This window comes from Lontra canadensis, unplaced genomic scaffold, assembly GCF_010015895.1.
Source record: "Lontra canadensis isolate GAN:19392208 unplaced genomic scaffold, GSC_riverotter_1.0 scaffold1, whole genome shotgun sequence".
Lineage (NCBI taxonomy): Eukaryota > Metazoa > Chordata > Mammalia > Carnivora > Mustelidae > Lontra > Lontra canadensis.
Window position 1 is genome coordinate 129,867,631 of NW_022630995.1, and position 22,473 is coordinate 129,890,103.

Here is a 22,473-nt window from a genome sequence, read left to right on the forward strand (position 1 = left end):
TTCACATTGAGTACCAAAGTGCCTCAGGATTAAGTAATTCATACGGAAGAATTTTTTCCCTTTCTTGAGTGCCAATAAAGTTGTGAATTTTAATACATTTTTTAAACTTTCTTTTCTAAATTGTTCAAGGGTCGGAGCAATTAGGTTGATTAAAATGCGTATTTCACCATTCAACGGCATTCTTTAGGGCTCCTAAGATATCATATCACATCATCCTAAAGAAGAATGTCAGAAGACCAGAATCCAGAGCAGGGATTATCACCGGGGGGTAGTTTTGTTCCCAGAGCACATTGGGCAACGTCTGGGATTTTTACAGCTGGGTCTTTCCTGAGTAGAAGCTGAGACACTGCTGAATATCCTACACAGAACAGCCCCCACAGCAAGGAATGACTCAGACTAATACCATGGTGCTGAGAGAGAGAAGCCCTGGTCTACACCAAAGTGCTTTCTTTCAGGATATTCCAGCCATATAGCAAACAAAAGGAGGTGCGTTGTCCTCTGGGAATAAGAGATCATACTATAGCATAAGCTGAAAACCAGTTTGTCATATATCCATGAAAGAAAAAACAGATTTATAAGTAATGATAACAAAGCTTCACCGAGGATTTTTTTCTAGAAATGTTTTATTGTAAGGAAGGTAAATCATGCCTCGGAACAACGGGGAATTAAAATCACAGTAAATTTTGCTTTTGTTTCTGTTATTCTAAGGACTTCGATAGTTCCATAAGAACTTTTTGTTATTGTGGTTGAAACTACCTCACATATTCTAAAGTCCCTTACTTTCCCAGGACTGGCTATTGTGCAAGACATTGTTACCATTACCATTTGGGTCCTTTAAATGTATTCCAGCCAAATGGTCTCCACAACCTGCTGGCGGCTGTCATTCTTCCTGTGGCTCTAGCCTTTTCATCTTTACTTGCATCTTCCATTCACCAACAAGTGCTCTTAGTCTGGCTTTATGCTTTCAGGGTGTTTAAAGTACACAAATGTAGCAGAACATCTGCTCCATTCCGCAACCAAAGCATCCTCTGATGAAGTGACAGCTCAGAGAGTGACTTGCATTACTTAGCTTCCTAAGGCATTCACGAGGGTCCTTTCAATAAACAGAGTTACATATTGTTTTCACAATAAGGAGTGATATTTCTTCCGATAGCTGAACAGAAAAGATAAGTGGAGTCATCTGTTTCCATTATATGTTTCATTACTAGCAAATTTCCTCAACGTTTATAGCAGTAAGATTTTTAAAGAGGAAAACAAAGAAGATGAAACTTGCCATACATATAATGCCCAATATTATTAATACTAACTAATGAATTTTTGGCAGTAGGCAATAAAACATTTCATAAAATGTGGAAAAAATTTTACTTTTTTTATATAAGAAAGTTTTATAGAATAGAAAAATAAATGAGTTCTATTTTTTCTCTGGTGAAAACAATAAAAAATAATAGTCAAACTAGTAACATATTAATTTGCACACAAGTTCTTCATGCACTCTTATTTCATGCCAAATATGGTGACACGGTGTAATAGTGTACTCGATTTATTCATGAAGAATCTGTGCCTGGTGTATATATTGTATGAAATTGATAAGGAAAATATGACCAGGAAGAAGCTAAGAAGCAATTTTCTTTCAACATACAAAATAACAAAATAACTAGTTTTTTTTTTTAATGGGAGAAAGAGCTAATTTTCCCCCAAATCCATATAATACCAGCTTCTGGTTTTACAGCTTGATGAATCCCTGGATGCTGATGACAGCTAAAATGGATAATGGTATATTTTGGGAGACCAGTACTTGAGCTTGGTCGCGGGAGTGACCACGAATATGAGTAAGATTTTTTTATTGCTGCTTACTTCTATCATAATGGTTCAAGTTGCTAACAGAACTACAGCAAAATCAGGGACCTTGAATTTCCTACAAGAAGGCCTCCTAGGGTCTTAATTATACTGTAGGTTTCAGGAGATCATGTGAAACACCTTAAAATGTCACCTCTAATGGAAAAGGATTACTTTTAAATCAATAGACAAATTTATAATCCTTAATCCATGACAGTAGATAAATTACCTTGAGGAACTCACATGATCTCTCTGGTTCCTATCTCTTCTTACATAAAATTCCACACTATTTAACAAATATTTATGGACTTCCTCCTAAGCAGAAAACATTAGCAAGGCAAGACAGAAGAAAATACATTGTCTTTCCACTCTCAAATTATAAGAAAAATCTATTTTTTAAATATTGCAACATGAGGTAGTTGATTAGAAAATCATCCTTAAAGTATTAAGAGGAAAAGACAAAGAACTGAAACAAAAAGAGTGCCCTGATATCAGAATGGGAACCACTTATGTAATTGATTATCAACTGAAACGTAGACATTCCTATTGGTTTATTATTGACCAGGTCCTAAACATCCCACCATATAGGCTCTAAATTACCACACGTGATGTATGTCTCATTTAGTATATAATAGAGCAAAGGAAATAAGAGTGGGATGAACACTGACTCTCTGTCTAATATGAACTAATCTTCACAGTTAAAGGGATCAAGGACAAAAAAGCAGGAGGTGGGGGAAACAAGCAATTTCTGGCTTCTCTCTCTCACACATCAATCCACTGTGCTTTATCTAACGTATATGAATCACTCCTTGATCATTACATGGATATGAATTGATTGCCATCTAACTTGTCAAAGGCTGGCTTGGGACATTGGATAACTGAAAGAGAAAATCTAAGCAGTCTCTCAATTATGCATTCTTTCAGATTCTGTAAGTTTATCTAAACAGATTATCAGAAAGTATATATTAAATTATATTATCTTCACTCTTTACAAGAGTTAAGTTTATGAGTTAAAATAAAATATACTCTCAACATATATACATAGTAGGTATTAATATAATAAAGTTCGTTTGGAAGCTTTTTTTCTCTATTTTCTGCAATCATCAGGACTGATCTTCTCTCGCTAACCCCTAAACCTTAGATTCTTGTTAACCTGGGATATTTAAATATATTTCAGGGAATCCATGAACTCCCCAAAATGTAATGCAAAAAAAGTATTTTCTTCTGGGCTAGACTGGGGACAGATCAAGTGCTTTTATTATCTCCCTTTAAAAGTCTGTAATCTTTTAAAAGCATTGTGAACCACTCACTCACTGCTTTACTTGGAAGTCCTAGATTTAGAAGAGGGGATATTATATTCTAAGTACAATTCGTCCCTAAATAATCTTCCTCATGATTCAGAGTCATAAGTATCACCCTACATTACTTTCCACAGTGAGGGTAATAGTTTCCATGTCATGAGTATGGGTCTGTGGAGTGTGGAAATAAGACAGGATTAGGATAGAAAGAAGTCTCACCACTGACACTCAAGTTACCATGTAATTACAAGATTTCTTGGATACTTGGTTTGGATACATAAGCCAAAGGTTGGGAAAGACACAGCTGGAATTCTGATTTAATATGCCTTCTTTTGGAGGAAGCCGTACATAATTTTATCCCAACTGATGATGATGAGTCAAGCTTCCGAAGCTATGCAGGCAGGCTGCCATTATCACATTTGCGTGCTTTTTCAGTCTCAGAAAGATAAGTTAAGGCAGTCGTTATTCCCCTTGGATCTACAAGACCTCATACCAGAGGTCCCTTCAGTTTTTTTTGCCTCGGTACTCCAGCTTACTCCCAGAACCTTTAACTAGGAGAGTTTTCTAACTCCATGAAGTGTCCCTCACAATTTAGTAGGCTCTCCAGAGAAGTTCAGGATTTGCTAAGGTCTGTAGTGGCTTCCAGAAAAATGAAGTAGGGCTACATCTTTACTTCATTCTTTTTTAACTTTATATTTTGATATCCTTTTCGTTATGAGTTGGATTGATGCCCTACTTCCTTTTTCTGGAGTGAACAGAAAGCTAAACATGATTTTATTGTCATAAAATAGGATTGCCATTTGCTTAGCTGTGCTATATAATTAATTACCAGCATAAGAAATGGCTATAGGTAAACTATTCCAAATCTTAAATCATTTTTCCAGCAGCCCACCTCCATCATTTTATTAGCTTAAACCTCACAAAATAGAGCATTTCCTGCTCTAGGTCTTCTAAATAATCTTGGTACATACCATAACTTGAATGAAATATACCTGAAAATATTTTGACCCATAGAAGATATTACTAACAGATCATGGAACTAGCTTTTATCCACAGGTTAGGTCCCATTTGTATCTATACCTAGTATACAATAACTTTAAAAGTCCTTCTCAAATTACTGGCATAATAATAAATTTTCCAGGTTTCCTTCCAAACACTTATAAGGATTTCCCAAGGGGCTTACACAAGTTCATGAATCAATTGATAACACCTACCAAGGTAATGGGGGGACAAAGTCTCTCTCACCACTATTTGAGACCCCAAGACTTCAGCCTCCCTGGTGGACTTGATGGCTTTTACCCTCATCACCAGGTGTTTGGTAGTGAGACACTCCTGTCACCGCAGCTGGTGCTGCCAGTCTACCAAGGAAGACAGTGTGGCAAATTCATGTAATACTCAACTGGGGGTTCTTGGGGCCAAATTCCTTAGTCTAAAATGTTATCACTCTTTGAATTCACACACATGCTGCTATAATTGTTATATATCTTAGATGCACACATTTTTGTCTTAGCTGCATTGGATTAGCTCAAACACTAGAATGTAGGGGTTTTTTTGTTGTTGTGGTGGTGGTTTATTTTGTTTTGTTTTGTTTTAAGTAGGCTCCATGCCCAGCATGGAGCCCAACATGGAGCTTGAACTCACAACCCTGAGATCAATACCTAGAGACAGAGTTGGACGCTTAACCGACTGAGCCACCCAGGCACCCCAGAATGTAGATTAAATCACAGAATATTAATGACATGCAAATAAAGCATCCATGTTGTCATTTACAAAAATACCCTTTTTACTTGTAAACACTTCCCTCACTCTCTACAGCTATTCCAGTATGTCCTTCCTTAAACTCTGTTTAAAAATTCTTTACTCGGGGAACCTGGGTGGCTCAGTGGGTTAAGCCTCTGTCTTTGGCTCAGGTCATGATCTCAGGATCCTGGGATCGAGCCCTGCATTGGGGCTCTCTGCTCAGCAGGGAGCAGCTCTCTCTGCCTGCCTCTCTGCCTACTTGTGATCTCTCTCTGTCAAATAAATAAAATCTTTAATAAAAAAAATTCTATACTCAACCACTGAGTTACACAGTTTGTTTTCTTTCTCTTCACCAAACTTTGTCTGTGTTTCCTAATGTAGATTGACTCAGTTTCTCTCCCAGCAAGAAGGGCTTATTTCTCTATTAGAAGAAGAAGAAAGAGAGGTGACTATCAACAGTGACATTCAAATTCTCTTTGGTGGCTGCAGAAGAAATAAAATTTAATTTTCATACCATAACCACAAGCATTTTCCTGAATGCAAACCATAGCATTATATGAATGCTATGAAGGTATGAAGCAACTTCAGAACATGATCGCACAAGATATATGCTTCCCTCCTATAATACCTGCATTCGCCGTAAGTGCAAGTCAAATGTCTAGACTCAATTTTTTAATTCAATAAATTCCCACTTAGAAGCCCACACTGTCTTTCCTATAGCATACCATTGATTGGGATTATTTCAGCTTGAAAGATATGTTGTTAAGTCTTTTAATTTTATGGCAGGAGGAATTCAGTTTCCAAACTCTTTTTTATTCTTATGTAAAAATTGTATCTTCTAATTAATACATATGGTGGGGGGAAATCCAAAATATTTCTCTTGGGAACAAGAAAGATTGAAATGAAAATGGATATATCAACTAAAGGATGACAATGCCACCCATCAACAATTCTATCTGCAAGTACTTGCCCAGCCAAAGCATCAGGCTATATCTGGAGCAAAATTTTTTATCTGTCTACAACCCCAGGCATGATAAAAATGAAGCATTATTCATTTTATTGTATTAGTCAAGTTACTTTCTCTTAATACCTCATTGTTTTTTTTTTTTTTTAAGATTTTGTTTATTTATTTGACAGAGATCACAAGCAGGCAGAGAGGCAGGCAGAGAGAGAGAGGAGGAAGCAGGCTCCTGGCAGAGCAGAGAGCCCAATGTGAGGCTCGATCCCAGGACCCTGGGATCATGACCTCAGCCCAAGGCAGAGGCTTTACCCCACTGAGCCACCCAGGTGCCCCAATACCTCATTCTTCTAGAATGATTGGAAACAATTTCATTCCATTTGTAGTCTTCTTCAGGATTTTATCTAAGTTCTGAGGGCTTACAAAGTACCAGGGAATCAAAGTGTATACATTCATATTTCAGTGTCCTCTGTGCAAGTAGGCATGTGCCAAGACCTTCATCTTCATGTCTGATCCACAAGGACTGTTAAGTCAGGGATTTCTATATTACTTCTGCCTTACTAAGGGCCTCAGAACCAAATTATTTTTCAAGCTATTCCAGTGCAAAAGAAACTGTGCAAGGTGATCGAATCACTCTCCCACAGGCAACCCTCTCTCCAGTGCCTTGCTCTATCCCTGGGATTCTGATCACAGCTCAAACCTTTTTCCAAGAAAATTCACTAAAACTCCCAAGCATCTTGCCAGTCCAAGGACCCTGGGGCCCTCTGATATCTATCCACCCTCCTCAACACAGCATTTTAAATGGAGAGAAAAAGGAAAAGGAGACATCCTTTCTTTTTCTTTCCCCAGATGCTCTAAGTATTCTGTATATCCTTTGCATGCTGAGAGTTCAATAAGGGATCAGAATCCCAGAAACCTTAGATACATTTTCTTTTCATAAGAACTTGTTCAGAAAAAGAAATTACTATGAATAATATAGAACTTCATCAAAGACAGAGTAGAATCTAGGGGAAATCCTTATCTGGTGCCATTTGCCTACTCTCCTGATGGAAACCGTTGTATTGCTTCTTCCTCTTTAACATTCACAAAATATATAAGAAAAAGTAAAAATTTTCTTTCTATTGAGCTCAAAAGTGGATGAGCCAGCTCTGTGTGAGGCTGTCTTTTCTTATATTTTCTGTAGAATTTATTTTAATATTCATATTGTGAAAATGTTTCAGGAAGCATTGAAATTTTCTATAGATTTCTTTTTTATAAAAGGTTAAGCTAGATAGTGAAGTATGAAAGATGTCTCCTCCTTCCCTTTTGAGACTGCATTGCAAGATAATACGGAGAACACGAAATAGCAAAGATACTCCATCTTTGATGGAACGAAGATAGACCCGTAGCCAAAACCTGTATCAACTGGGTTACGGGGAGCACTGACCGCACTGAGAGAATATGTGGAGAAGATTCTAGCAGCTAAAATACCAGACAGAGACAGGGTTTTCCAGAGTCAAGGTACACCCAGAAGGACACAGTTAGTGACCCATTACTTAGATCTACAAGAATGGGATATATGGACTGTCTACAGATGCCATCCTAGATCCCTTCACGTATTCCTTCTCTCATCACGATGTGGCAGAAGCAACAGCTAAATTTGGAAATATAAGAAAACATCATATCTGCAAATGTGCTGAATGCAGAGATGTGTGAATGATCAGAAACTCGGAAGTTTCTTACTTCCCTCAGCTAAGCAGCTGGAGGGCTTCACAGTGAGCCAGGGAAGGTTTCTATGAGCCCAGACAACAGCCCTGGCTCTTTACCAACCACCCTCTAATAAATTACTGGTCTGGGAAGAAATCACCTGTTTGAACATAGTCTTTGTAATTGTATAAGATTTATAAAATACGTATGAAAAAAGCAAAAGGAAAAAAATTGAGGGGGGGAAATAAACAGGAAAGTGATGTTCTTAAAAATGAAAATATTGAACAAAAACATTTTTAATAACTCAAAAACAGTAGTAAAACTATTTTACTTAAAAATCAAGAGATCTAGAAACATACAGAATTTGATTAAGGATTGAGAAACAACCAAAGCAAAGGAAAAATGATAAGAAAAGTCTATGAAGGAAGTAGAAGAGAAAATAAAATATAGGGGTGTCTGGGTGACTCAGTTGGTTAAGTGACCAACTCTTGTTTTTAGCTCAGGTCATGATCTCAGGATCCTGAGACTGACCCCCCTCCATGGGCTCCCCACTGGGTGTGGAGCTCGCTTGATATTTTGAGATTGTCTATTTCCTTCTCCCTCTGCTCCTACCCAGGGCTTGCTTGCTGTCTCTCTCTCTCTCACTCTAAAAATAAAAGAAGAAAAGAAAAGAAAATATATCATGACAGAAATGAAGGCCACATAATTTAAATTAGAAAATCCTTTCTTGAAATAAAAAGGTGCAGTTAAAACTATACATTATAAAAAAAATTATAGATAAAAAGGGCATACCGTGGGTCAGAAAATATAGAAACAAAATTTTCAACTATAATACATGTCCTGGAAAAATTACTGATTTTCCAAGAAAAGAAAGAACTTTTGAAAGTCCAGAAAAAAAGACACTGCTTCCCTTCCAAAAATTAGAGTGTCCTCTCCTTTCTCACAGTAGTAGTCATTTCTGGGAAAGAGTAGAACAATGCATACAACCTCCTCACGAGAAAAAAATCATTCCACAAGAAAAACTTACCTGGCCAAGCTATCTTACAAGTTTAAAAACCACAGCCATATATATATATATATATATATATATATATATATATATATTCTCAGAAAATGTGATTCACATGATCTATTTTTTAAAATTGTATTGGAAAATGAACTTAAAATGAAAAAGAAATGAATAAGACAATCTGGTAAAAAAAAAAAAACTCTGACATTGAGCATTGAGTTCATTTGAATAGAAGACATAGGTTAAAACCCATTACAGAGCTATATTTGCAGAGAATTTTAACGTTATAAACTGTGGCCTAGTAGAAATAGTAATGTAGCTAGTAAAATTTGGGATGGCAAAGTACAGAGAACACATAACTTGAGATCAAAAGATAGAGCTGCTTAATCAAGTGATAGAGTTATACTCAACGGTATGAAGATTAATTACAAAAAGAAATAATACTAATAATATAAAACCAGTGAAATAAAAATAAAAATCAGACAGTGGAGTTATGAGGGTATCAAATTATGTTAATTATGTTATCATTCATAGTAGTCAGTAAATCATTTACTGTTGAAATAAGAATTAAAATCATTAAATAAATTAATAGCAATCAAGGTAACTACTTGAGGAACTAAAAGCAGACTGCAAAAAATTGTAGAGTATCAAAAGAATAAATATATGAAGCCAAATATTTTCTAATTGTGGAATGATAAGAAATCAACAATAAGATGAGGGGAATGTGAAATAGGAAATGTTGCCAAGACTAGATATGGATCGATAAAAATAATATAATAAAAAATTGTGTCAAATATAAAAATAAGCTAATAAATCATTTTTAATGATAAAATTTAAAATTCAGAAGGGATGAGAAAATCTGTGGTAGCTCTGTACAGTGTCATTTAGCTATCTGGAACCAGATGCCCTTCCCTGTGTAGTTCTAGGCAGAGACTGGACAATAGAACAGTTTCCAGGAGACTGGTAAGGCGGAAATGAAGCAGCAGCTACTACGCTCGGGAGCCTGACCTCGGGCTCCCAGCACAGCTGCAGGTCATCTGTCCTCAAGGCTCTCCTGGCTTGCTTTATTTATTTATTTTTTTTCTTTTTTAAAGTGGCGTGATTCATTTCCTTTTTTTTTTTTTTAAAGATTTTATTTATTTATTTGACAGAGAGAGAGATCACAAGTAGGCAGAGGCAGGCAGAAAATGAGGGGGAAGCAGGCTCCCCTCTGAGCAGAGAGAGCCTAATGTGGGCCTTGATCCCAGGACCCTGGGACCATGACCTAAGCCGAAGGCAGAGGTTCAACCCTCTGAGCCACCCAGGTGCCCCCTAGCTTGCTTTTGATGATGGGTTTGCTGCCGAGTCTGTGGCTCTTGCAGTCTCCACAGGAGTTTATCTTTCAGCTTCTCCAAGTCCTGAACCAGGTGCGTGTGCCGCTCTGGTGCCAAAAACTGCCAGCTCCTCCTGCGGCTCCTTCTGCTTTGACTTTGAGATTGGAAATGGTAAGAGGCAGACGTGGTTGGTCTCCAGCTTGTCCTCCTGAATTCCAATGTCTCCTTGCTCTCTCCCTCTTCATAGCTGGGTTGTCTTCCTGATCGTTAGCCCTGCTGATTCACAGTAACTTCCAGCCCCCCAGTGGACCTCCTCATTGGATCTCACAATTACATAAGGTCTAATGCCTACAACAAATCCTTTATTCAGTGTCACTCGCAGTCGTTCTGCTTCTCCAAATGAATCTTAACAGATATGAAAACAATAACAGAAGGGAAACAGAGCCTTTAAGATAGGTTTTCTGAAGTGGTCCTGGGGTTTCTGGAATTGGTTCTCTGGTCTGATCAAAGGTTGTTAAAGGCCTTAATGATCCTTTTGCCAGGGATAAGAGAATTAAAACCAGTCCATGGCACGCAGTGGAAAAGAATTACTTAAATTAACACCTTCAGAAACCTCTATTATTAGTATCTAAAGATGGCAAGTCTTAGGGTGACTGATATTCGCTATCATTGCACAGTTTAGAAAGAGTAAGGAGTTCACTGAAGTTGGTTGGTTGCTTGAAAGGGTACTGGAAAAGGAAGGGGAGGGATGTCATGGATCTTAAAACTTGAGTCTTTAAATTCCAAGCTGAAGGTCTGACTGACCAGTACTTTCTGTGATTACCCTCAAACAAACAAACCCCTCTTATTTCCTGTTGCTGAAGCACTGAGATTTCTGAAAAACAAGTCCTAATAAAATCTAAACCTGCACATGGTCGAATTACAGCACAAATTGAATCCCCAAGGATGCAAGGTCTCTGATGTTACAATTAAGGCACTGCTTGGGAAGGACTTGGACCCCAAATATCAGGGTAGGTTCTTAGAATGTTATGAAGTGAGGAACTTGAAATCCTAAATCCTTCTGCCTATGCCCAAAGAAGAGGTTTCCTTTCCTGTCTGAGAAGATCAGTTTTCTGTTGCCTGAAGACACTGTTGCAGGCTCCCCTGAGGCAGCTACCTTACAAAGAATTACTCTTGACCTATAGTCTATCTTACATCATATAACCAGACAAATCTTGGAAGGCACCAGAGGGTAAAGTAAAAGAGTGGCCACTGAGGAGCTATAAAATGTATCAGGAATTTTAGGATTTTGCCATTTTATGTCAAAAGAAATCTGGGGGAACACATAGGAGAAGGGATCCTAAGGATGATGATGCTGGGGAAAAAAATGTAGCATTGGTCCAAGCTCAGATGATCAGTATGGGCTCACAAAGTAGAGATTCCAGATTGAATGTGTCAATGAGAAGTGGAAGTGGCTCTAACGTTTTATTGGGTTGATTGACTGAAACCTGGACCCAGTGGTGACTACATGAGATGAAGTTAAAATGCTAGAGCTTTCCTGGTATACTATAGAGCAATAGTTTTCAAAGTATAATTCACAGATGCCTATTCCACATAAACCTTATACAATGTGTCATCAACTAATGCATTATTTACATTTTTCACTTTGTTGACATTTACACTGATGATAGAAATTATGAGTAGAAGTGTTGACATCTTACCATGAATCACAGCAATGGCATTAAACTGTGCTGACAGTCATTGTATTCTTTACTCCAGTGAGTTTTTCAGTTCCATTGTTGTGTTCTTAAGCTCCATGGTTTCTGTTTTGCATATTTTTAGTATTATCTATTTCTTTGTTGAAATTCTCTGTTTATGCATTGTCCTGTTTATCATGTTAGCCATTTTGGTAAGAGTTCTTTTTAATTCTGTTAGATAAATCACATAATTCCATTTCATTGGAATTGGTTTCTAGAAATTTACCTCATTCCTTTGTTTGAAAACCCTTTGCCTGATTCTTCATTTTCCTTGACTCTCTGTGCTGGTGTCTGTACATTAGACAGAGCAAGCACCTATTTCAGTCTTCATGAACTAGCTCTGTAAAGGAGAAGACCCTCCTCAATCATCCCAGCCAGAAAGTTCTGGGGGCCTCTACCAACACTTTCCCTCTCCAGGGAGAAGCAGGCAGATGTGATTTTTGTCTGCTCACTTTGTACTGAGACACAGTGGGAGGCTATGGCATCTACCAACTCAAGAGGCTGCTTCCTTTTTCCCTGTCAGTGGCTTGATTGTTCTGGATTCATCAGAGCTTCAAGACTTTTAAGACAGATGCTCATTCTTTGGTAGCCTTGGAGAAGTTGAGATACTAGTTGTACAGATCAACACTTTCTCTCCCCAGAAGGAAGCTGAGCCTTGGGCATTCTTCATCCGCTTGCTTTATATTGAGTTAGGAGAGGATCAGTAGCATCTACCAGCCCAAGACACAACCTCTGTTCTTGCCCAGGCAGCTAGACTGTACCAGACTCATCAGAGCTCGAAGTCTAGCAAGACATAAGCCAGTCCTCTAAGGAGTTCCTCCAAAAAGTTGGGGGCACTGGGCATGCAAACCAACTCCTCTTCCCGGGGTGAACTGGAAGCTAAGTGGTCTCTTCTTGATCACATGGCACTAAGTTGGGTGCAAGGTCTCTGACAAGACGATGTCTGGGATCTCCTGCTAACTATGGAGAGCACTTTCTCCTAGAATGCTGCAGCCCTTCCATTAGTATCTGATTTATCTGTACACAGTCAAGCAATTATTACTGAATAAGTGTATTTGTGGGGATAAGAAGGGTCCAGAGCCAACTTCCTTTCAACTTATGTCACTGAAATTGACATATTATGTGTAAATTTAAAGCAGTAAAACAATGGTTTTTAAAATTAAGAATAAGACAAGGATACTTGTTATAGACTGTTTTGTGTCCCCACAAAATTCATATGTTGAAGTCCTAACCCCTAGTACCCCAGAAGGTGACTATATTTGAAGATAAGGTCTTTAAAGAGATAATTAACTTAGAATGAGATTATTGGATGCACCTTAATCTACTATGACTGTTGTCTTTATAAGGGGAGGAGATTAGGACATGGATACACACAGAGCGGAAACCATGCAAAGATACTAGAAGAAGGTGGTCATCCGCATCCAATCCTGCCAACATCTTCTTCTCAGACTTCTAGCCTTCAGAATTGTGAGAAAATAAATGTTTACTGTTTAAGCCACCTAGTCTGTGGTATTTTGTTATGGTAGTCCCAACAGACTGATTACCTCTTATCATGACATCTATTCTACATGGCATTGAAGGTCCTAAACAAGGCAATGATGATTGGTATATAATAGATAAATGATAGGTAGATAGATAGATAGATAATAAAATATAAGGATAGGAAAGTAAGATGTAAGATTGTCACTTCTTGAAAAAGAAGTAAAATTGTCACTATCCCATGAAAGAAAAATTAAAGAGAAGAAATTTGAGCACTTTTTTACCAGATACACAGCAAGAAGAGACAATGGAAAGAGCACAGACCTTCATTTTAAGAGTACCGTTCTGTCCCCATGATGCTCCTACTAGTTACATTTCTGAAACTTAAAAAAAAAAAAAATCTAGGTTGTCCTTCTTATTTTTTTTTTCACACCACTGGAGAAAATTCAAAGATAAAGCAAATACACACTTATGTATATTCACCTACAGAAAAAAAAAATGGAATTAAAAGCATTGGAATTTAAAAACAAGAATTGGGGGAACTAGCAGTAATTAACACTTGAAATTTTATACATTGCAATAGGCAGAATTCTGAAGTGACCTCCAATGACCTTTTCCCTTGTACGGCCCCTTCCTTTTAAGTGTGGGTGGAATCTATGAATAGAGTGAGACATCAGGCCTATGATTATTTACCAATGACATAATAAAGCAGCTCGTTCTTGAAAAATACACCAAGAAAAGCACTCAGGTAAAATTGGCACTCTCATTACTTGTTCACAGATGTCCACTCATCCCAATCCTAATTTTTCAGAGATTTCATTAATGTTAATTTGCAACTCAAAAGCCTGGTACATGCATGAGTGAGCGAGTGAGTGTGTGTGTGTGTGTGTGCGCGCACAGGTATACGTGTGCTTCCGGAGCTTCAGAAAAGCCTAAAGTTAAGATCCTGTTTCGGGGGGCGCCTGGATGGCTCAGTGGGTTAAAGCCTCTGCCCTCACCTCAGGTCCTCAGGTCGTCAAGATCCCAGGGTCCTGGGATCGAGCTCCACATCCTGCTCTCTGCTCAGCAGGGAGCCTGCTTCCGCCTCTCTGCCTGCTTTTGATCTCTGTCAAATAAATAAACAAAATCTTTAAAAAAAAAAAATCCTGTTTTTGCCTTCGTCAGTTTTTTTTTTCTTTTTTAACAAAACAAAATTGGGGCACCTGGGTGGCTCAGTCAGTTAAGCGTCTACCTTCGGCTCAGGTCAGGATCCCAGGGTCCTGGGTTGGAGCTCCACACCAGAGGTGGGGGGGGGTGTCCTTGCTCAGTGGGGAGCCTGCTTCTCCCTCTCCTGACTGTTCCCCCTGCTAGTGCTCACTCTCTCTTTCTTTCTGATTAAAATAAATAAATACGGTGAGCCTGGTGGTGGGTATTATGCAGGGCACACATTGCATAGAGCACTGAGTGTGGTACATAAACAATGAATTTTGGAACACTGAAAAAAAAAAGTAAAATTTATAAATAAATAAATACAGGACAAAATCAAATTTAATAACATATGTGTGGGGAATGCACACAGACATGGTAGTCAGGCACAATGGGGTACAAATGCCGTCCCGAATTAAGAGAAGAAGGTAGGGGGTTGGGACTTCAAAAGGAAGGAAAGAAAATCACAGGACAATGGAAACAATTAAATGTTTGGTAGACAAATGTTTCCTCTGCCAGGTAGATATGAGGTACTCAGGTAAAATTTAAGTTTAAACTTCTCTGAAGTTTCACACATTAAAATTGTGCTCATAGGATTTTTTTGTCCCATTGAACCAGTCTATTTGTCTTGACAGTAGGTCAGTTTAGGCAAACTCAGTTCAGAGGGCAGCAATGTCAGTTCCTACCCAGGGTGTGGTGGATCGGGGTTAGTCTTCTGATGCCCAACTTCACAGTCCACAGCTGAAGGATTCCCTACAGACTTCAATCTTCCTTTCTTCCAGAAGAATGAAAGAATGTCCTCTTTTATGTTCAGAGGACAGAATTTCCTCTTATTTCATTTTCACTAATTCTCAGTTATCAACTTTCCACTTTATCCTGAAGGATTCGGTGACTTTAAAATTCCAAACCTGTAGTTCTATCAGTTTATTCAATAAACACATGTCTTTCCATCAACTTTTAGTGATAAATGAACTACACATAATCTGATATTATGTAAGGTATAAATATCTTTGAAAACCTTTTAAAAGTCTCAAACTTTAAAACTTGAAAGCTCTCTCAGCAAGAATTCCCCTAAATTTGTTCTCAGAGATCATCACAGAATAGCTTGAAGAGTGAATGAATGAATGAAGGCAGCCAGCTGGGGAGAGACTGAGGGATGTCACAGGACAACTGTACACAACCACAAAGATAATAGCTCACCAGCTTCTTTATTAAATTGCCTAGTGACACGAATATTTATGTCCTTCCTCTTCCAACCTCAGTGCCTGTAGGTTAGCTACACAAACCCAAGGTCCCTCAGGGGCCCCAGTCTTCTCCTCTTCAGCCTATGCAACGTGTATGGAGTTGCACCACTCACGGGTCTGACTTGCAAGACAAAAGCACTTTTTCCCCCAGTTTCTAGGAGGGTTGAGCTGTCAAGTCCCAGCTCCTCAGCTAAAGACAACTGCCTTGCCCAAAGTTACACTCCCTTCCCCGGGAAGCCCTCAGATTGGCCTATCGGTATTAGAAGGAGCTAGAAGACCCAGCCCTTTCTAGCTCTGCCTAGAGTTCAGGATCACTTTGAAAAGTTTGCTTACCCTCAGAGCTTCTTGCAGAATTGACTAGTGCTTCCATGATGATTCCCTCAGCCTAAATCTGCTTTCTTATCTTCCCATCCTGCATCTCCTTTCTTGGCACAAGCCAGTCATTGTTGCCCAGTTGGCTTCCCAGGGAGCCTCACCTGTGACTGCAGCAGTTTCTTAGCAGGGAGATGATACAGAGTCCTAAAGCTTGCTTGTCTTGGGTTTCCTGGTTGTATTAAGCCCATCCAAAAGGTGACAGAGAAGGAAATTACTAAACTTATTAAGGCAAATAGTCAAAATCAGTTATATAGAAATGCATTTTGTTTGTATCCTAATCAGTTCTAAGGCATTGCTGTATTCCAGTTGTTGTTTTAAAAGACAGGTTAGCAGTTATTTCTACCATCCTTTCTGCATAATCTGGGAGAGGGCTGAGGGCAGAGAAAGGAGAACCTCTCCGTAGCTAATTTCCCTATGAGAGAGGCACAAGCCTCTAAGTAAAATTTCCACCTGAAATCTTTTTTCACTGTCCATTTCTACCCATCAAGACATATTAATAAAACTTTGTTCCTACTTTTTAAATCCTTTATGCCTCAAAGAAGACAGTGCTAGCAGGAGAGATAATAAGATCCATTTAGGAAGCTTTTTGATATTTCAAGCATACTTTAAACATATTCATTTGTCTTTGATGGCTCCCACAAATTATAAGGCAAAAAAATAGATTGATGTTTTAAATTCAGAGAGGCAGGTATGTTACGAAAAAGAAAGAATTTTGCCCAGTCCTCATCAGCGCTAAACCCTCCCAGCAGTTCTGAGCACATAATAAGGGCTTAATAGTACTTGTTAAATAAGCAACCAAAGGACTCAGCATATTTACCATCATTTAGAGTATATTTTCTTCATTTCTAAAAAAATTAAGATTATTTCCCCCCTTATTTTTCTCCTCACTTTCTCTCTCACTTTCTCCTCACTTAGGTGATAATGCCATATTCCATCTGAAAAGTGCATTTTCTGCCTTTTGTGTTAGAAGCAGAAATCAACCTGGAATGAGAGACCATGGCTGTCAGCCTCCAAACAAAATTTAAAGTAGTTTCTGGAGGCAATTAATTTACTTGGCACTAATTTCTGTCACAATTCTCCCACCCTCCCTTCTTTCATCATATTATGAGCTAGTAACAAAGATGAAAAGAGGGAAAGGATGTTCTTACATTCTTCCATTGTTTTAAAAAAAAATTTACATGTACTTCTTTTTTATTTATAAACGTTTAAAATGTTTTTTATTAGATATTGAGTATGTACAAAATTATATTTATAAAATGTGCATGAGATACAAAATAAAAATGCAGTGAGTACTTAAGTATCCAACATCTACTATACTTCTATTGTAAATCAGACACTGTATGAAAGATACCAAAATGAATGAAACAAGGTTCAAAAACTAGGAAAGAAAACATATGCAGCCCCCAAATTTAATAATGACAGGAATGCAAGTAGGGTACAGTGTTACTGAGCACAGAAGTGGGAGAGGTCAAGACTGGCAGAGGAAGGAAAGACTTCCTGGTGGAGGTGGCCCTATGATGGAGTCTTGAAGGATGAGTCAGGATTCACTGGATTTGAGCTAAAGAAGCTGTTCTAGACAGGGTTTCTGAAAACAGTGGTAGTGGGAATTGGCCAAAAGAAGCAGACAACAAGATATTTCAGCGTATGAGATCAATGGAACCAGGGTTGCAACCGAGAGAGCGTGAGCTGAGGAGAATCACTGGAAGAAGACAATAATTACGAGAGAGAAAAGGGAATGATGGATCTGGGAAAGGTAAAGGACGAGGGTCAGTAGACTGCTGTGGGTCAAATCCACCCACGGCTTGGGACTGATAGATGCAACCCTCTCTCTTCATGGTGGGTTCCCTGCTAATCAGCTCCATCCTTAGGGAATTTCTAAAAGTGACCTCTTAACATAAACTCAGTCTGGCAGAAAGGAGCTTGCAAAGAATAACAAGATGCCTATGTCATCTTTATGGCTCTGAGGTGATTTCAGGACCTGAAGCCAAGAAAGCAAATATTCTGACAAAAGATGTTTTCTTCACCTAGGAAATTCCAAGGCATTGGGAGCTCCGTGCCAGGGGTTGAAGACCAAATATTTATTTCTTATTAGCAATCACAATGTCACATTCCCCATAAGCTGCTTGCAGGACTTCTCAGCCCTTCTCTGCTTCATCTTTCTTTTCCTCTCAGACCTCTTTCTCTGCCATTCCACCTGCCCCCTTCCAACCATTCACCATTCCCTTCAAAATTTAGCTTGGTGATAAGGCTTCTGCCTCCCTAGAAGATATTTCTATGTAAAATGGACGTGATTAAGAATTAGTGCAATTCTTTCCTCTTTGGAAAAGGAACAGTGTCAGTATTGTCTTCCAGCCTCTGGAGGTGATCCTAATTGGCAGCCAAGATTGAGAAGTAGTTTTAAAGGAATAACCTGTTTTAAAGGGAAGGACATTCTGAAAGGAATCAACAAAATCAGCAAGGAAGAAGCAAAATGGAGGCACTGAATTGAGCTAGAATTCTAACACAGAAGAAAATGTGAGCCATGATTGTGGTGGAATGGAGAAAGGGAATGTTGATGGATTTTAGAGCTATTTAGGACAATCAGGAGAGCTTGCTAATTGGCAGGATATGCTAGGTAAAGAGAAAGTATTCAAGGATGACGCCAAAGTTTCTGGCTTGGGCAACTAGATCTATGGTTGTGAGGGAAAAAATTAGCATCCCTGTTCCTGTTGATAAAGGAAAATTTGAACAGTTAATGTTTGTGGTCCCTGCTCCTGGGCTCCCAAGGAAGCTATACTTTAACATTATCAAGATCAGAATGACTCCACAAAACCTCAAAGCACAGGCTCTATTTCTGCCCTAAGCATACTTCGTACATCTGCTTTGTTTAAAAAAATAATAATAATAACCAAAAAAGGAGCATTCCAAACATAAATGAGAAAAAAACAAAAAACAAAAACAAAAAACCCACCTCCCCGGTTCCCATAAGATTAAAGTCAGACAACCCCCCCACCTACTAAAAACTTAAGATAAAATCTAACTTCCTGGAATGTCCTCCATCATGATGATTTGTAGCTTTTTTTCTTTATGTAAAATACATACATAACTCTGCACCCAACAGTCCTTCCCTGGAGCAGTCTCAGCCAGATAAAGACTGCGTATTCTAGGCAGTTGTACCGACTTGGCCTCAGATAAAACTCTTTTCCTTTTTTCTTTAACATTTTTTTTAACGTTTGATCAATTTTGCATCAATACTGCTGCCAAGTTGCTGGCCATGGTATTCGGCTGAGCAGGAAGAACGGCCCAACATCAAACAAGTTCGTTCTGTGACCATGACAGTGCAAGGCAAAATAAAGACCCTTTGTAATCCTGACTGTGCACAAAGACAATAAAAATACCATGCTGATAAATTTAATTCATAAATCAGAACCAGCAGAATGGAACCACCTCAGGGGCCCAGGCCATATCACAAATCTAAGTCAGCCTGCACTTATGCAAAACCCCTGCCCAGGAATCCTATCATGGCCATTCATAGTCTTCCAACTCAGCTTGGGCTAACTCCGTTTACCCTAGAATAATACAGGGCCTGCTAGCCTTGGGAGGAAAGCCCTGACCTCCTAGCCAACCACGCCCTGTTTCTGTGTTGCCTCTTCTAATGCCCTGTAAAACTCGCTCTTGTACAAAATCCATCAGGTAGAATGGTCCCCGCTTGTGAGGTACGGTACTTTCCCAATCCGTGGATGATTTTCCTTCAAATGAAGGACACTGAATTCATTACTAAATTGTTTTAGTTTTGTCACTGGACAATGCAAACCACAAAAATGACCAAATATTACCCTCTTCCAGCAAATGTGAGTGACTGCTTCTTCTCTACCAGCCACAGAATCTGCCCTGCTCCATTCCTCCTGCCCTCCTGCTTGATAGATAAAAAGAGTTAAGATACCAATTATAGAATTGCCCCTGAGGAACATACCCACTCCAGAGCCAATTCCATTTCCCATATACCTTCTCCAAAATCACCTACCACAAGTCCATCTTCTGTATCAATCCCCTTCTAACACGCTGTTCCTGAGATGCCCCCTGTTCCTTGTGTTAGCAGTCTTCCTTGCTGTAGTAAATAAGCCCAGCTTTGTTTGACTATGGTGTCTCCTGCTGGCTTTTGACAGTGACATTTCCTAAGAAGAGAAATATTGAAGGAGTGAAGAACTGTTTGAAGGTAAGACAATAGTTTTGTTTTGTGCATGTTGCGTGTAAGGTACAAATTTGTATAGGTAATTAGATTTATTGATCTGGGATTTGGAAAAGGAGATCATGCTGAGAAATAGATTTGAGAATCATCAGCATTGAAACAGTAAAGGAAACCAGAGTGGGGCAGATCAGTTTATTTGAAGAAAATCATTTCAGTGAGAGAATAGGTCCAGTACAAATCTTTAGAAGAGGGTGGAAGAGAAGGCAATATTCGAGAGGAATCAGGAATGACCAGGACAGAAGAAAAATGTGTCCTGTAGGAGAGATGCCAGTGAAGACAAGTTAAAAGTGCTTCAGACAGGCGCCGGGATGGCTCAGTTGGTTAAATGTCTGCCTTTGGCTCAGGGCCTGACCCCAGAGCCCTGTCACGCTTCCTGCTCAGTAGGAGTCTGCTTCTTCCTCTCCCTCTGCCCTTCCCACCACTCCCTCTCTCTCTCTCACCCTCTCTCTCAAATAAATAAAATCTTAAAAAAAAAAAAAACAAAAACCTTGCTTCAAGGAAAAGTAGTTAACCAAATCTGTACAATGTTATATCTTCTGCTTTTATTATTATTTGCATCAGACCTTACTTACCTCTTAAAACTATTTTATCACAAAAGTGATGTGTACACATAATTTTTTAAAAAAAAACACACAAATGCACTTCATCCATTCCTCAAGAGTGTAACTACTATTAACAGTATTGTGTATTTGGGAGAAGGCTTTTCCTGGAACTTTTGCCAATATGTAAGCATACACATACTTTGGTCTCTACACAGGATTATACTATAAATAGTGTTTTGTACCTCGTTTAATTGAAAAATTAATTTCTGCATAATAAATATGACCACTTAAACATCATTTTTTTCAGTGTAAGTTTGATATCTTATTGTACAATGTACCATAAATTATTGCACCATTTTAAAGCAGTTCTTCGGTTATTTTGGTCATCTGGGTTGTTTCCAGTTTTACAAACAGGGCTGCAAGGAAGATCTTCCTATGTGTGTATCTGCTTGGGCAAGAAAGTACGTCTGAAGGATAAATTTCAGACTGGAATTTCTGAGTTAATGGTTTTTAATAGTTAATTATTCACTTAGAGGATTGCGTGAAGTAACAAAAATAAATGAGTTCTTCTTTCCTAAAACCTCAACAAATACCAGATATATTTTTCCTCGCCTCCAAATGAATTTCTTCTCTTGCTCACCTCAAGCACAGCCCAGTAGGAGCTGACCCAACATCGCTCCAACCTCTCTATCTGCAGTTTTGGTTCCCAGATGCTCAGTGCCGCTGAGAAAGTTAGGAAATGAGAGCATATTTTTTATAGTATTTGGTGGTATTATATCCAAAAATAGGAGAATGCCCCAAACCTGTCCATCATTCCTCCCCGTTCTCTCTTTTCCCAAGTCACCCAAGGTAGTTCTATAAAAGGAAACGTAGCTCAATGGAAAATCAAGAACCACTTTAATAACCGTAGAATCACTGACCAATGACAACAAAGGCAGATTTCTGGCAAAAGTTCTGTGGCTTTGGCCAAGCATGACCTTTTCCCACACTGCCTCAGGCTCCACTCAAATCTGTATCTTGGGAGGACCTGGTCATCACATGAAGCTATTAAGTGAAAAGAAAAAAAAAAAAAAAAAAAAAGAAAAACAAAAAGAAAAAAACTCAGGCAGGGAGCAGCTGAGTTTATGGTGAATTCTCTAACCCAGTCACATAAAATACAGAAAAGAGAGAGGTGAATATTTCTGGACTCACATGTATTTCTCACTTAAAGCCATCTCACTCCTGGTGAGGAAGGGGGATGTCTCGGATTGACGGATCAGAACAGCTGCTCCACTTCTTTAAATGAGGGTGGAAGGCAAGTGGGAAGAACAGAGAAGAAATGTCCTCCTCCCACAGCAATCACACTGTGACCTGAAGGAACAGCCCCACTATCTCAGACTAGACTACTTTCCCTGGAGATCGTCTCCCTGGGCAGATTGAAGTGCACGTCTAATAAAGGCGTTCCTATATGAGCCACAGTTCCCTGAGGCAGCACTGTCATTTAAATGTGGTTTGTCTTTGTTTTTACAGAGCAGAAGGAAAATGTAGTATAAAATATTTGGATGAAACCACTTCAATCTGAATTTAAGAATGAACTTGGCCCCCAATGTGTAAGGTCATTCACTGTATGAAAACATAGAAATATCCCCCTGGTTCCAGTTGTTAAAAGATTAATTGGCAAAGATTGGTCAAAGATATAAAGATACAATATCATGATTCTGCCTGGAGTCGAGCAGAATATAACTAAAATAAAGATGTGATCTCATAGTCATGCTTTTTCACTGCTCTCTGTCTTAGCCCATGTTTCTCTTGTGCTCTTCCCTCTCTTTGCCAGCCTGGAAAACTCCTACTCATCCTTCAGGACA

At 38.8% G+C, this 22,473-nt stretch overlaps 2 long non-coding RNA genes across 2 annotated transcripts; both read right to left on the reverse strand.

Moving 5' to 3' along the window:
* Window positions 1-790: 790 nt before the first annotated feature.
* LOC116878157 lies at window positions 791-5,230 on the reverse strand. Its single transcript, XR_004384787.1, has 3 exons — window positions 5,193-5,230; window positions 2,066-2,151; window positions 791-1,153 (listed from the first exon to the last, which is right to left on the reverse strand). It is a non-coding gene; the product is annotated as an uncharacterized LOC116878157 (long non-coding RNA).
* A 34-nt stretch (window positions 5,231-5,264) lies between these two features.
* LOC116878203 lies at window positions 5,265-21,001 on the reverse strand. Its single transcript, XR_004384801.1, has 4 exons — window positions 20,968-21,001; window positions 15,961-16,028; window positions 14,927-15,015; window positions 5,265-5,295 (listed from the first exon to the last, which is right to left on the reverse strand). It is a non-coding gene; the product is annotated as an uncharacterized LOC116878203 (long non-coding RNA).
* Between the last annotated feature and the right edge of the window lie 1,472 nt (window positions 21,002-22,473).